Source organism: Danaus plexippus (assembly GCF_018135715.1).
Source record: "Danaus plexippus chromosome 13 unlocalized genomic scaffold, MEX_DaPlex mxdp_15, whole genome shotgun sequence".
In the NCBI taxonomy this organism is placed as follows: domain Eukaryota; kingdom Metazoa; phylum Arthropoda; class Insecta; order Lepidoptera; family Nymphalidae; genus Danaus; species Danaus plexippus.
Genome location: NW_026869849.1, coordinates 533280 through 546734, shown reverse-complemented (window position 1 = coordinate 546734; position 13455 = coordinate 533280). Strand labels below are relative to the sequence as shown.

Here is a 13455-nt window from a genome sequence, read left to right as displayed (position 1 = left end):
TCGTAACATTTAAATTTAAAGTTTAATTTAATTTAAGAACTACTTTAACGTTCTTCAATGCTTAAAACGTCATTGCACAGACGTCATATGAGATAGTTTTCAAATTGGCTAGCTAATTGATTAACAAGACCAAGAAATATATAGAGGGGAATACTTCACTGATGTGTTAACGTGTGGCGCGGCTGGGGTTAGGATTAATAATGGCGGGAAATCCATACAGTTAATAGTACAATTGCATTAATCATTGGTTGCGTCTGAAGAACTCTTAGCTTTCAAGTAGATTATGGATAATATGTGACAATTAGTATGTCAAAATTACTGGACAAGTTAATGATGCCCGAAATATAAGTGAAATAAAGCTTGCTGTAAACGAAACTAAACTGTTTAATCTCTTATTTGAACCGACTTTGAATTGAAAGAGGTCGGGAAGGTTTATTTTTACTTTAAAAAATGTAACTTTTACCTATATTTACTTTCATTAATGACATTCCAATTATCAATCTACGATAACAAATAGGTATGTGCTCGTTAGTCGCTCTATATATGTCTGTAGGTGAATTTCTATCAAGGGTATAGGAGTTGAGACGACGTCAGGCTCTGAGTAATGACGCTGGGGTACACTCTGACACATAATAAATACCGCATGCGGCCCAAATAATATGTATTATACTGGTTTTAGAATGCATTGCAGACATCAAGCTAAGAAATAGCATGAGATCACGATTTCAATGTAGTAATTATCGGTGTATCAATCCGTGATATCATTTATTTGAATATTTCTGTGAACTATTCCATGAATACAAAATTATATATAATAGTGGAACAAAAGCTTCGTAGCAATAAAAACAGCCGACTAATCTCAAACATTTCTCCGAAGCGAAGTTATCTTTCGTCTAATCGCTTTTACCCTTCCTTCCGAAGAGCACTCTCCGGCTAAAAAGTAACGGCTACGGAACTGAAATGCTGTAGCCGGCTTAACTGAAACATACATTTATACTGTACGACACGACAACGATCACATCACGACTTTTATGTTAAATGGTAAATTAACTTTAATGATTTAAGTAGTCAAGCGCAAGGAGAATCGATAATGAATATGTAATGTTATATGCGACTGAGTCTAAAGGAAACTCTGGTTGTTCAATAAGAATTCATCACATTTAATTAGAATAACCAATAATATTATAACCTAAAATCAACCGAACCTTTTAATTCTTTTCAATATTAATGATAATAACTTTGCTTTATTTATGTATTCATGCTGTATAAAACTGATTTATTACAGCCTTGCTATGTATGTGTGTGTCAAATTATTTCACTGCTAATTTTTGACTTGACGAACTAATCTTTTAAACATGTTATAAGAATTTCGGTTATCAATTAGTTTTTCATTCACTAAACTGTTTACGAATAATGATCATTTAATTTGTACTTTAATTGTATAATATATTAACCGGTGACTAAACATACATACAGATATAAATGGCGTAACGTGTACATCATAATATTTATATAATTTAAAGCATCACGTTGAACTAGTTACGTTAAAAATATTCCTACCAGATCTTACAGCGCTCCGAAATGGGTCACCGTGCTACGTGCTGGAGCATTCGCTGGTTTACTCGCTGGGCCTCAGGATCTCAGCTTGTTACACGTCAAATATACATCAGTTTTGATAACAATTGACAATAATCAGGGCGTAATATAAAATGGACAGTAAATTGTATAGTAATATTACAATTTTTCTTCAATGCTATGGCTTCATTCGCACTGGAATAAAGGAATATTTTGCCAATGTCAACGTTTTTATTTGTCGGAAGAGTTACAATCTCGAGCACTGCGTAGAGAAAACACAAAGGAGTTCGTCGAAATTAATAAAGGCGTTTATTTAATAATGTTATTTTATAAAAAAAAATACCCCAATTCAAACATACAGTGTTTGGTAACTAGCAATATTTTAATGTTTCCTCGCAAATTATTCTATCTATGCCTATTACATTTAGTATTGACTTGACATCTGTGAGGACCGATTGTAACCAATCTCGAGCAGGTGTCACCGGTTAGCGAAATTAATATTTATCGTCGTCCTTACTACGTGTCTGACTTTTATATTGAAGATGTCCACTGACGAATGATATCATTATTACGAGATCAACTCGAACATGTCAGATACAGGTTTGCATTCCGATTGAAAGTTAAATAAAATCAATCGATACAATTGTTTCGTTTCATTATGAGGTTTTAAAATTAAATTAATATGTTATTGATTATATTTTATTACATATGTATATATATGTGTGTGTGTGTAGGCGTCTGTGTATGATGATCGTGGTAGAGGTTAAACTCGTGGCCGAGACCATACCGATCGTCGGTGACAATAAAGAGGCAATTTACACTAATAAAAGAATTGTCGGTTGAACAAATCTGCATAGTTCACGTGTCAAGGTTACTGCAGCGTAACAATGTTGTTTATTGTGGAAAACTTTGAGGACGCTGCGATAACACCCGATACATTGACGGTTAGCATCTACAGTGAGCAACAAACACAGACACACACATACATTAATACACACTGTCGTTCAAATTGTATTTTAAGAGTTTTATATTTTTTCCGCTTCATGTCCGAGCGGTTATCACGCTGTCTTCAAATGTCTCTCGATGTTTTAATCTGAACTTAAACCGTTCAGGATGCTCCCATCTCAGAGCAGAAAGTAAGAGTTGTCTGTCACTAGAACCCAATGAAGAAACTCACGAGACAATATCTTGATATCTCCTTATATACACGGGTCATTGAACTCAGAATCAGATACATCATCTAAATAATTATAGTCCTAAAAATCTATTTAAAATACATTAGTAAAATACGTCGCTATAACAACTAATGACTTCATATTACAACAAAATATTATATATGTAATGTACATGAACAAGTTTAAAGTTCCACCTTGTATTAAAAAACTCAAATAAGTCTAATAGTAGTCAATGTTGAATCCAGGTGAGCCGCCCGGAGAGGGAATCTTATGAACTAGGTTACGTTCCTATAAAACGAGATCTCCATTGTTTACATTATATTACAACCTCATATCAGGGCGGACGTTTTCATTAGGAAACGCATTTTTCTTTTCTATTTATGCATTACGATTGTAGGAGAACTCATGTTCTTCGTCACCGCAGCGTTTAACTGCTGACTCATTATATTTATTGTTTTACATATATGTAATGAAATTATCATTTTTTTAAACTATTTTAGGTAAAAATTAAAATCACAGGAAAGAGGTTAATTTTGCTTAACTTTTTAAATATTCGAACGTGCCGTGACAACAAATCGAGTGAGTTGTATGCATTTATTTCATATATCTCCATCTCTGTCTCTTGTTTAAGTTTTTTGTTTCCGTCTCACTTCAATTTTCCGGTCGACGCCTGCGCTGTAAAGCTTTTCCCGAAAGACGGTTCGGTCGAAGCTGCGTACGATGGATCATGTCGCTGAAGTTACTTCATATTCTGAGGTTATTATTTCAAATTTTAATGGTTTTTGTAATGAATTAAATGTATTATAACAATAAATAAATCCATGAACATCACAACAGTGTTTAGGAATCGAGAGATATATTTTCACGTGCAAACGTTTGGTGTACATCAAAGGTGTGATATCGCCGAATGTGATGTTCCATATCAATGCATTAAATTATCTTATTTGCGACAATAGTTACGCAAGAGTCTGCGCAGTCTAGGAAGCTTCGAGTTGTCGAGACAGCCTCCGTAACTCCGCTGACATCCCGGGCAAGGAGACGTGTCCGCAAACATCACGGAATAATCTCTCGTATATGTTAATAATATAAAATGTACCCCATTAACGTTACATACCACACTATTTCTTTATTTTTTTCGACGTGACACTCCTGCACGAAGATATACAGCCGTGATTTTATTTGTGAAAAACTATTCTATGTCATTCTTTGTGGATAGTGGATGTGTTATGTGATTTTATATTAAATGGTAAGTATCTCACACAGTTTTTACTCTATATATATAATATTATCTAAATATTTAATGTTCGATATAATTTATTAACGATGTTTCCTTATTTAAGTTAAATTTTCGTTTAATTTAGCAACGAAAGAAATTAATAGAATTAATGATAACTTCATTAATATATAACAATATATGATTTAAAACCGTGAGGAGTAAATTTGATGACGATTAGAAGATTATGTAGGTAGATCTAAATAAGTTTCAGGATTTATGTATGTTTTTTAATATTATAAAAAATTATTTTCGTAATATGACATAATGATTATGGCTTAAGTGGATTTCATATTGAGCTTGTTTTTTTTAAATCTCAATTGCTTTATTGAATATATAAAAAAAAAGATGTATTTTGGGTGATATTAGTGAATCAATAATATACTTTACATAAATGATTGAATGTTTAAAATTCCAACCTGTTGAAGTCGATCGGGCTTTCAGAGTTCAGAGGCCACTTATCAAACCGTTCAAAGGAAATATTCAAACCGAGTAGCTTTAGCTTCCCCTAAGATGTTTACTCTCCTTTCAATAGTTCTTTCGTTTATGAGATGAATTTAACATTCTCAAAATGTTAATGACACTGACATTAAAATGACATTTCAATGACGAACGTAAAAATGACATTTATATAAAAAGAGGTTTTAATGTTAGTACCATGTAATCAAAGGAAATAGGCTTTAAAGATAATGTGAATTTTCTCTATATCTCACAGAAATATACTATATATGTATGTATTCACAAAGTTCTCTTCTTTTTAGAAGTCTTAAAACGTATCCACACGGGAAAGGGTGAAAAGTAAGATCATCCCACATTCCTAATGTACAAATTACAAAAGCATACGATTAAATTAATTATTATAAAATAAATGATTAAAACAATTCATATAACTGGCGGAGAATACACGAACAGGGGGCTCAGCGGTCAGTGGAATTGAGTATTCAGGGTCCATTAATACAACAGTTGTTTCAAAATATGAGAACAGTGTTCGAGGCTGTACATATTTGATGTTAACAAGCAGCTTGCTGACTCTCATTAAGTAATCTGTTGTGTACTTAACACATACTAAGTATAAAACTATATGTAATTCTTGTAGTGGATTAGTGGATGTTATAATTATATGTGTATGCGTGCAGGGACGAGCTCAGAGATTTGGGGTAAGATAAGCAGAATAAATAAATAGGTGAAGAAAACATCGTGAGGAAACCTAGTCTTACAATTTTAAATTATAAGATTGAAATCGCCAACCCGTCTTGTGCACGCGTGGTGATTAATGCTCTAACCTTCCCCATGTGAGAAGAGGCCTTTGCTCAGCAGTGGGCTCCGATAGGCTGATGATGATGAAGCAGAATATGTTTCAAAAATAAATACATTATAAATAAATTTTCATCGTAATTTCCTCCTCTAAAATATTGACAATATTTGTGCAAATAGTAACAGCAGTCCGGTCAGAACTAACATCTATATATATAAAAAGAGTTGTGTTAGTTAGTTAGTTACACTATTTATAACTTAGGAACGGTTGTAGGGATATGTCTGATAAGTATTGGGTAGATAGCTTAGAACCAGGAGACGGACATAGGATATTTAATTCCGTTCGATGGAAAAAGAGAAAAAAAACTTAAAAACCTCCAATATCTGGTTATTTATGGCCTTAAGGGCTTGATAGAGTTCGCCCGGTCAGCTATACATATATTACTAATGCCGAAATTAACGCGGACGAAGTCGCGGGCAAAAACTAGTATTTTATAAATCTTTCAGCTACCTCTGAGCCACGAAAGTACCTTAAATTGATAACGAGCTGTTCATCACCGCTTTATGAAAGTTATTTAAATCGGAATATCCAGTGGAGATCCAAACATTCTTATTATTATTTGTAAACAACAAACAAGGAAGACAAAATGAGTTATTTGTGTGTACACAACCTGCAAGCTAACTAAAACTATCGTAATACTTTTTATTAAAACGAGTAACATTACTTTTTTATTAGTTGAATCTAAACTGGTCACACCTTCCCTTTGTTATTATTTTCTTTTATCATCAAACGACAATATTGAAAATGTACTCGTAATTAATTTCGTTAAACACATCACAAGTACAGAGCTCACAGCTATAATTTTCCATAGTTTTTAATAAATTTACTAATGAGCTAATTTAAATTCAGTCACTTGCGCTTAGAAAGACAATAATAACAAAAAGGCAAAAATTATATTTGAATGGTATACCGACAAATTAAATAGTCCCTTTTTATTTGTCAATCAACTCAGTTTCTATGAAGTTTTAAACGAGTAGGGTTAAGGAAGCATTGCCTCTCGAGCACTAACACATTCATAGTTTTTGCACTCACACATACAAATGTTTCCTGCATACAACAAGAGATTTGTAGATAGTCCTTGAGATTGTTTCTTTGAAATATATGCACCGAGTAATTGTGCATACGGCTGTTCTGGCTGGGAAGCGGCGCTAGCCGGCAGCAGCGGCCGGTCGAAGATGTAAGCTTTTAAGTTGTTAGATGGCACTTTCATCAGTTCTACCAAATCGTAAATCAAATGACATTTTTAATGTCAGCAAACATTTATATTCCGTGACGTATGATTAAAAGTATTTAAGTAAGAATTAAGCAATGTAGGTTTAGTTGTTGTGTGGGTAAGCAGTGGGTAAGCAGTGCTTATTTACTTCTATGGTGTGCGCGCGCCTGTGTGAGTGGGATTTAATGTTTGTGTATGTAGAATCTATTGGTGCTCTATACTCTATGGCATTACAATAAATTTAATAAATCTTCAGGTTTCTATTCCGAAACTGTAAATTGTAAACTGACTGTGTTCAGTATGATGATTAAAACTAATGTAATTTCCCAAACATCGATATTAAATTCGAATTTTCTTTGTTTTACCTTCTGCTACATGTAAAAGATATTACAGTTAGAATAGGCAACGGAGAAAATCATATTTATCGAAATAAATTGAATTAGTGTGATGAGATATAAATATATATATATGTTTACACAATATATTTGTATTCGAATGACCTGTTATGCAAAAAGAGCTTTAGTTACAAAAAAAAAAAAATATCAATTATTTTATCTTCTGTGAGCTGATGAAAAGAAGAAATCGATTTTTAACAAAAAACATATTATATATGTTAATAAAACATACCCAATGTTATAATTATCGAACACTTCACCCACAGACCTTCCAAACAATCACGGAGCCATGTTTTCTGTTTATTTCGCTAAATGGTCCGCAGTAAATTATTTGCTTTCATACAGTTTATAAGAATATTGACCTCGTTTTTATTATAATTTATTATAGAAGATTTCATAATTGAAAAACAACATGATATTATCTTAATTAATAACAAACTTATGTGAATAGTCGAAAATATAAAATATTAAAAAAAAAATCAGTCTATGTTTTTTTTTATATAAAATCTTCCTAAGACGAACAAACCGACAGTTATATTAAGGTTAAAGTGTAAACGAACAGAAATATAAGTCGAGTTCCGAAGCAACGCTTCAAGATATGATGCAACCGCTTCAACTGGTAGTCAATTGGAAATGAGCTTTGTCTTGAAATCACTAATATGGTTACGACTTCCCACACGATACTTAACATTATTTAATTTAGAACTGTTATATATACTTGATAACTTTGAAAGTGATGAACTGTCGGGTATAATGTTTACGTGTACGGTCTAAATTTACAATATATTGTATGAGACACATTATAAAACTATACAACTGTGGATTACTTTTCTACAAAAAAAAAAAAAATTGAACTTATTTATGACATTCAACCTTAAAACAGTTTAGAATTTTAGCCGATTTCAAAAAATAAGGTATATATTTTGATTTGTTCTTGACAATCCTTTACAAACGATAGTCACAAGAAGTGAAAATTTTCAAAAACAAGGACATTCACATTTTCATAAAATTTTAATAATTTCCAATTGTCCGCGATATTTAACACGATCGAAATTTTGGAGATTGAGTGCAGGTATTGCAGGCTCTAATTCCTTCATCCTGAAACAATTTCAGACTGGCATATCATATAGTAGTAAGATGCTAAAAAATTTTAAATGTCATTATTTAATATTTTTTTTCGTATAAGGAAAAATCTTTTTCGACCAAATGCGAAAATTGAGGCTTGTGTTATTATCATGTTCTATATGATAAAACAATCTAATGACATGTGTTTCTGCTAATTAGTGCTCTGTTATCTTGATTGAATCTCTCGTCTATTAATAACGTGCGGAAGTATTGCTACGTCCAATTATATATCAGTTTATTTTATGGCTTTGTATGCGGGATACACACGAACGAAAAAATATACATTTCAACTGATTTTCCCCAATGTAAAATACATTTTGTTTTCACGACGCCATCTGCAAGATGTTAATTTATTGATGTATTATTTGCATCTCAGCTGATACGTATTTTTTATTTTATCTCTTCAATGATTACTATATAATTTCTTGGAATAAAACATTTTTAATTCAAACATTTATATTGTGGATATTAATTTTAGTGTGGATAGTATAGTTAATTTTGTTTGTGTTTTCAATTCTGTAAACATTCCGTTCCAAGATACAGTTTGTTCAGAGTAAATAATTAAATGAATTCCTCTGTGTTTAGAATTTATTATCACTGACAATAGCCTCTGATTGTACGTCACAGAAAAGTGTTACATCGCACTATACTAAATATATTTGATATTGAATATAAACTATAGTATATATTTTATATAAATTTCATATTCTCGGTCGTAAGATACATGATGTAGGTCATGTATATTTAAATATATTTTTCTTTAGCAAATAATTTAATTTAGCAGCGCAACGTCCGTAGTCTTGATTTCTTGTTATTAATAGTATAGTTTATTATATACTCAATCATTATTACACATTTTATGGAATACAAAGAAATCACAGACTCTTCTTTTTATGGGATGGATACTTTTCTAATGTCACTGAATCATCACACTATTGTTAATTGTATCCGTGTATACACAATCAAGTACTGACGTGTCAACAGAAAAAAACTCTATCTAACTATTATTATTTTAAACCAAGTAACGCTAGTGTGTATATGTCTTAAATATTTTTGTAGAGTTTTATTTATAAAACATGTCCTAAGAATTAAAGGACACCGGATATTCACTTTAATGAGAGCCTTCTACGAAACATTTTTTAATGATGGTTTCAGATAATTAAGGATTATTGTTAATCTTTAATACTATACATTTTCTTTTATTTGTTGAATAATATAAAGTATAAATAGATATAATCTGAAAGGGTTCCTTTACCCCTAGAACAATATAAAGAATAACCGACGCTTGCTTAACACTGTAATAACAGAACTATGAAAATTATACAGGCTGGCAACCAGAGGTTCCAGGAGAACTACGAAACTCACTTATATGTATATTATTATAAGAATTACATATTAAAACTTATAACCTCTATCTAAGACTACGTGATTGCCCCGATGTTATGATAGCAGTCCCATTCTATTGCTTGTGTGGTATCAGGAATTTTCTGGTTCACACGGCTTGGTGTTCCGCGGAGTCAGCGGCGTCACTCGCCCCCGGCGATGTTCATATATTGTTTAATATGTTGCGCGTACGTAACATAGACGTATGGCAAATGTTATTGTTATTTAATTTTAACACATAAAGCATAAACAATAAGAATAGTTGTACTCGTAACTCTTAAAACTTTAAGTTTCAAACTCAGTTGACGCAACGTTTTATAACAACAGGTATTAAGCCGTAAATTAATTAAATATTCTGTTAAATTTGACAAGCTTCAAAAAAATTGTTTTGGCTTAGAGGGGAACGTAAATAAAAGCCTCGTAAGAGGATCAGAGCTTCAGGTGTCTCAGAGCGGAGGAATGAATCGTTTTACTTAAATGTGTTAAATAAAAACATTATACGATTTAACATTAAATTTAAACAAAAATACATATTTTAATTGAATTCATGTTTAATCATTAAAGTATTTAGTTAAATTAATCAACGTATAACGTGTGAATATGTCTAATTTAAACGGACATTTAACCGATAGTTTAGGATATTGGTGTTAGGATTGAGGAGGGCGCGTGGATTCAATTATTCCTCTCTGATAACACGCTCTGTGTCAGCATAAACGAACCATCGCCTGGAATATTTGCATCTAATATTTCCCACTTGCCGTTATTACTTTGTTCGTCTATCACTAAACACATTGCTGTGACACAAATAATACAGAATAATTAGGTTGTCTTTTTATAGCATTTTTATCTCAAAAAGATTTAAGTTATAGAAATAGATTATTATTTATTTTTGTATTCGGATATTCTGTTCATTGGAAATTTGTGTTATTTCAAACGCGTTCTGGACGGTTGGTAATGTTCGTAAAATATAAATGAACCCGTGTTAGGATTTTAGTTTGACTTCAATTCAAACACGTTGAAGGTCGTTTGAAAACAATAGTAAGAAATATAATGATTCGTCTATGCGCTGTGTAGTCTGTTGTTGAATTTTAATTAGGTCATGAAGATGTATTATACGAAATAATCATGTGAGAGAACTGAAAATTGTATTCAAGGGAACTATATAAAATATGGTTTTAATATTTCATCTCCTATAAAGGAATTTGAATTTAATTCCAATGTATTTCGATGAGGTCAACTCATGAAGCAATTGTAGGGTAAGTATTTCTAAGGAACTTTTTTGAGATCAAGCTAGAGCAGCCAATAACATTTTACAACTACCCGCTGTTGAATAAATTTTAAGAGTGTAATCCAGCCAGGGCTGATCCTCACAACAAAGGGGTTCCGGCTCCCGGGGGTTTGAGGTTCGCGATTATAACGGTCTGTCCACGTCTTCATTGATTTAACTTCACATTAAACAATCAGTGATAATTATTAACATATGTTTTATAAATAATATTCTTTATGTTCGTTATATTGCTTATATTATATGAAACAGAGAAATATTATACCTTTCATATATATATATATATATATATATATATATCAACAATAATTTACTGAAAAAAACTCGGAAATTTTTTCCTGTTTCTCATAACTTCCATGGAGTCTGTTTCAAAGTAATTTGTAATAGTTATTTTACATATTTATTCAGTAAGGATTCAAAACTGGCTTACCCATACTTTACTTTTATAAAGATGTATTCAAAGGCTTTCGTTTTGAATACAAACCTAACATAACATAGCACGTAACAACATAATTCTTTATATGTGATTTGTTTTCTAATATTACTATTAAAATAATGACAAGTAATAAATAATTTGTTGTCTTAATAATAATAATATTTTCAACAATATTAAAAATTTCACAACGATTAAAACACTATTAATATATTTGTACTTATTTTTAAAACAATTTACACCGTCGTTTACACGTTTTTCATGATTTTCGCAATACACATTGATTCTAGTAGACCGCATTTACTTCCTGCATATGTACATAGATACAAATGAGACAGCCCACGTTTAGATTTCCATTTATTTATCTATATATGTAAGAAAAAGTCAAGTAAAATAAAAGTAAGGACATAAGAGTAAGGACCTGATATGTACATAAACAAGGTATGTTGGGTCCGTTGGGCCTCTATACAACTGTAAGTACATCCGGTTACCGACATATTAATCCTTGATATGGAATATCACATTTTGTTTGTTAAATGACGTTAATATTTATAATAACTTCTAAATGTATTAAATTATGACTACTTAACTTATATCGATTTAAAGGAAATGTTTTACCGATTTATTTTTGTAAAGTGATAGTTTTTTTACGTAGGGTATTATTTTATTTTGTTTTTGAGTATGGTATGATTTTTAAACGGAACTCGATCGCTCACTCGCTGTTGGATACCGATCGAGACGGTAGTATTGTAAATATAAAATCATTTTAAAGTATCAAGGTGTTTTCTTGTAATCGACTCATCAGGTTATAGCCTACCAAGTGCTAGTCAAAGCGCTATTAGAATAATATACTCTCAAATACGGTTCCTGAGCGTAATCGAAAGGAGTGTATATTACAATCTTATGACTCGAGTCTTATTAAATTTGTTATGTATAAATTGTATGTCCGCTATCTCGGACTTGGTGAGCGAGATTTGCACTTAATGTCAGAGACATCCTGGTGCTAGAATGGAGGATTTTATTTTTCTCGATGAAATAGTAATATAAGATCTTGTCATGTGGTGTGTCTGTTTGTGTATATAAAGATCAGGTTTCAGTATTCCTGGACGTACAGTAGTTTACATTCATCTCAAATAATAACAATGTAAACAAATGTATTTAATGATAATTAAATAAATAAACATGTTATTTTATCTTCTCAAAGCTAGTTGGCTTTTTTCTTCAGTTAGTCACACTTCACACAGTTTACTATAGTGTGATTGTGTCCCAGACTTAATAGAGTTTAGCTGTGAGATGGCAACACACAAGTGTCCGTCACGATGGATTTTGATACTTACTGATTTGAGCTTTATGGCGAGGTCGTATGAAACACCCCTAAACTTATTCTTCTCTCTGAACTTTTAGATAATTAAGACCAATAAGTGTATGACTAAATATTTTTTTATACAAAAAAACAGTTACTGAAACAAAAAAAGCTTTTTTTGACAACTTTGCAACGTTAGTCAAATCTTTAACGACATTGGGATATATAAAATATTAAATAAACGTAAAATATCCAGTCTGTCTGTATGCTCATATCATTTTATTCGTGATCAGGGTTCCATTAGTTCTCAATGATATCATTATTTTACATAAAATATTTGTTTCTAAGTCTACTATAAACCGGATATCGCTCGCCATTTTTTAAACGTGATATCTCGCAAAGTGTTTCTGTTAGATCCAACAAATACATTTCATAAATCACTCGTTCCCGCCATGTTGTCGTAAATACTGAATTATTGCTGTTTATCTTCTGAACGGAGGAGAATACGACGTTTTGACGTTCACGAAATTAGATAAGGAATTCAATTTGAGATAAAAAACTCTTATTTATTGTTTGATGATTTAAAACAATTAAGTTTTTATACATTGAATATATAATTTTAAAATGATATTCCGTTGCTTGACTATAATAGTGTCGCATATATGCTGTATTTGATAATATTGTCTCCGCGCACGTACATACATAGATCACAATTAAAAGAATTAATAACATTAGTCTAAATACGACGTATCCTCACGACGGATGTACGTATGTTCTTCAATCAACATATTATGTTCCTGGAATCATATAAATATTAATGTAACTTTGTTTATTTTTCAGCGATTCGTTTATCATAAAAAATTTATCGAAAAATATTTCGAGTGGATCACTTTAAATAATAGATTTTCTACCGACCGTCCCGTAGGAAATCAGCTTTACGACATTTTTCTAATAAATTTAGTACAACAGATTAAAAAAAA

At 31.4% G+C, this 13455-nt stretch overlaps 1 protein-coding gene and 1 long non-coding RNA gene across 4 annotated transcripts in view; one reads left to right on the top strand and one right to left on the bottom strand.

The window, feature by feature from the left end:
- Positions 1–2343: 2343 nt before the first annotated feature.
- LOC133320208 (uncharacterized) lies at positions 2344–4589 on the bottom strand. Its single transcript, XR_009753644.1, has 3 exons — positions 4443–4589; positions 3293–3501; positions 2344–2831 (listed from the first exon to the last, which is right to left on the bottom strand). It is a non-coding gene; the product is annotated as an uncharacterized LOC133320208 (long non-coding RNA).
- The window catches only part of LOC116769907 (uncharacterized), a 32361-nt gene continuing 22328 nt past the window's right edge, over positions 3423–13455 (top strand). For 2 of the 3 annotated variants that reach the window (XM_032661105.2, XM_032661103.2), the window contains exon 1: positions 3451–3996. The gene's annotated coding sequence lies outside the window, so the exon portion shown is untranslated. Of the gene's footprint in view, positions 3997–13455 lie in introns of all 3 variants that reach the window. The other variant, XM_061527825.1, reaches the window with a different exon arrangement.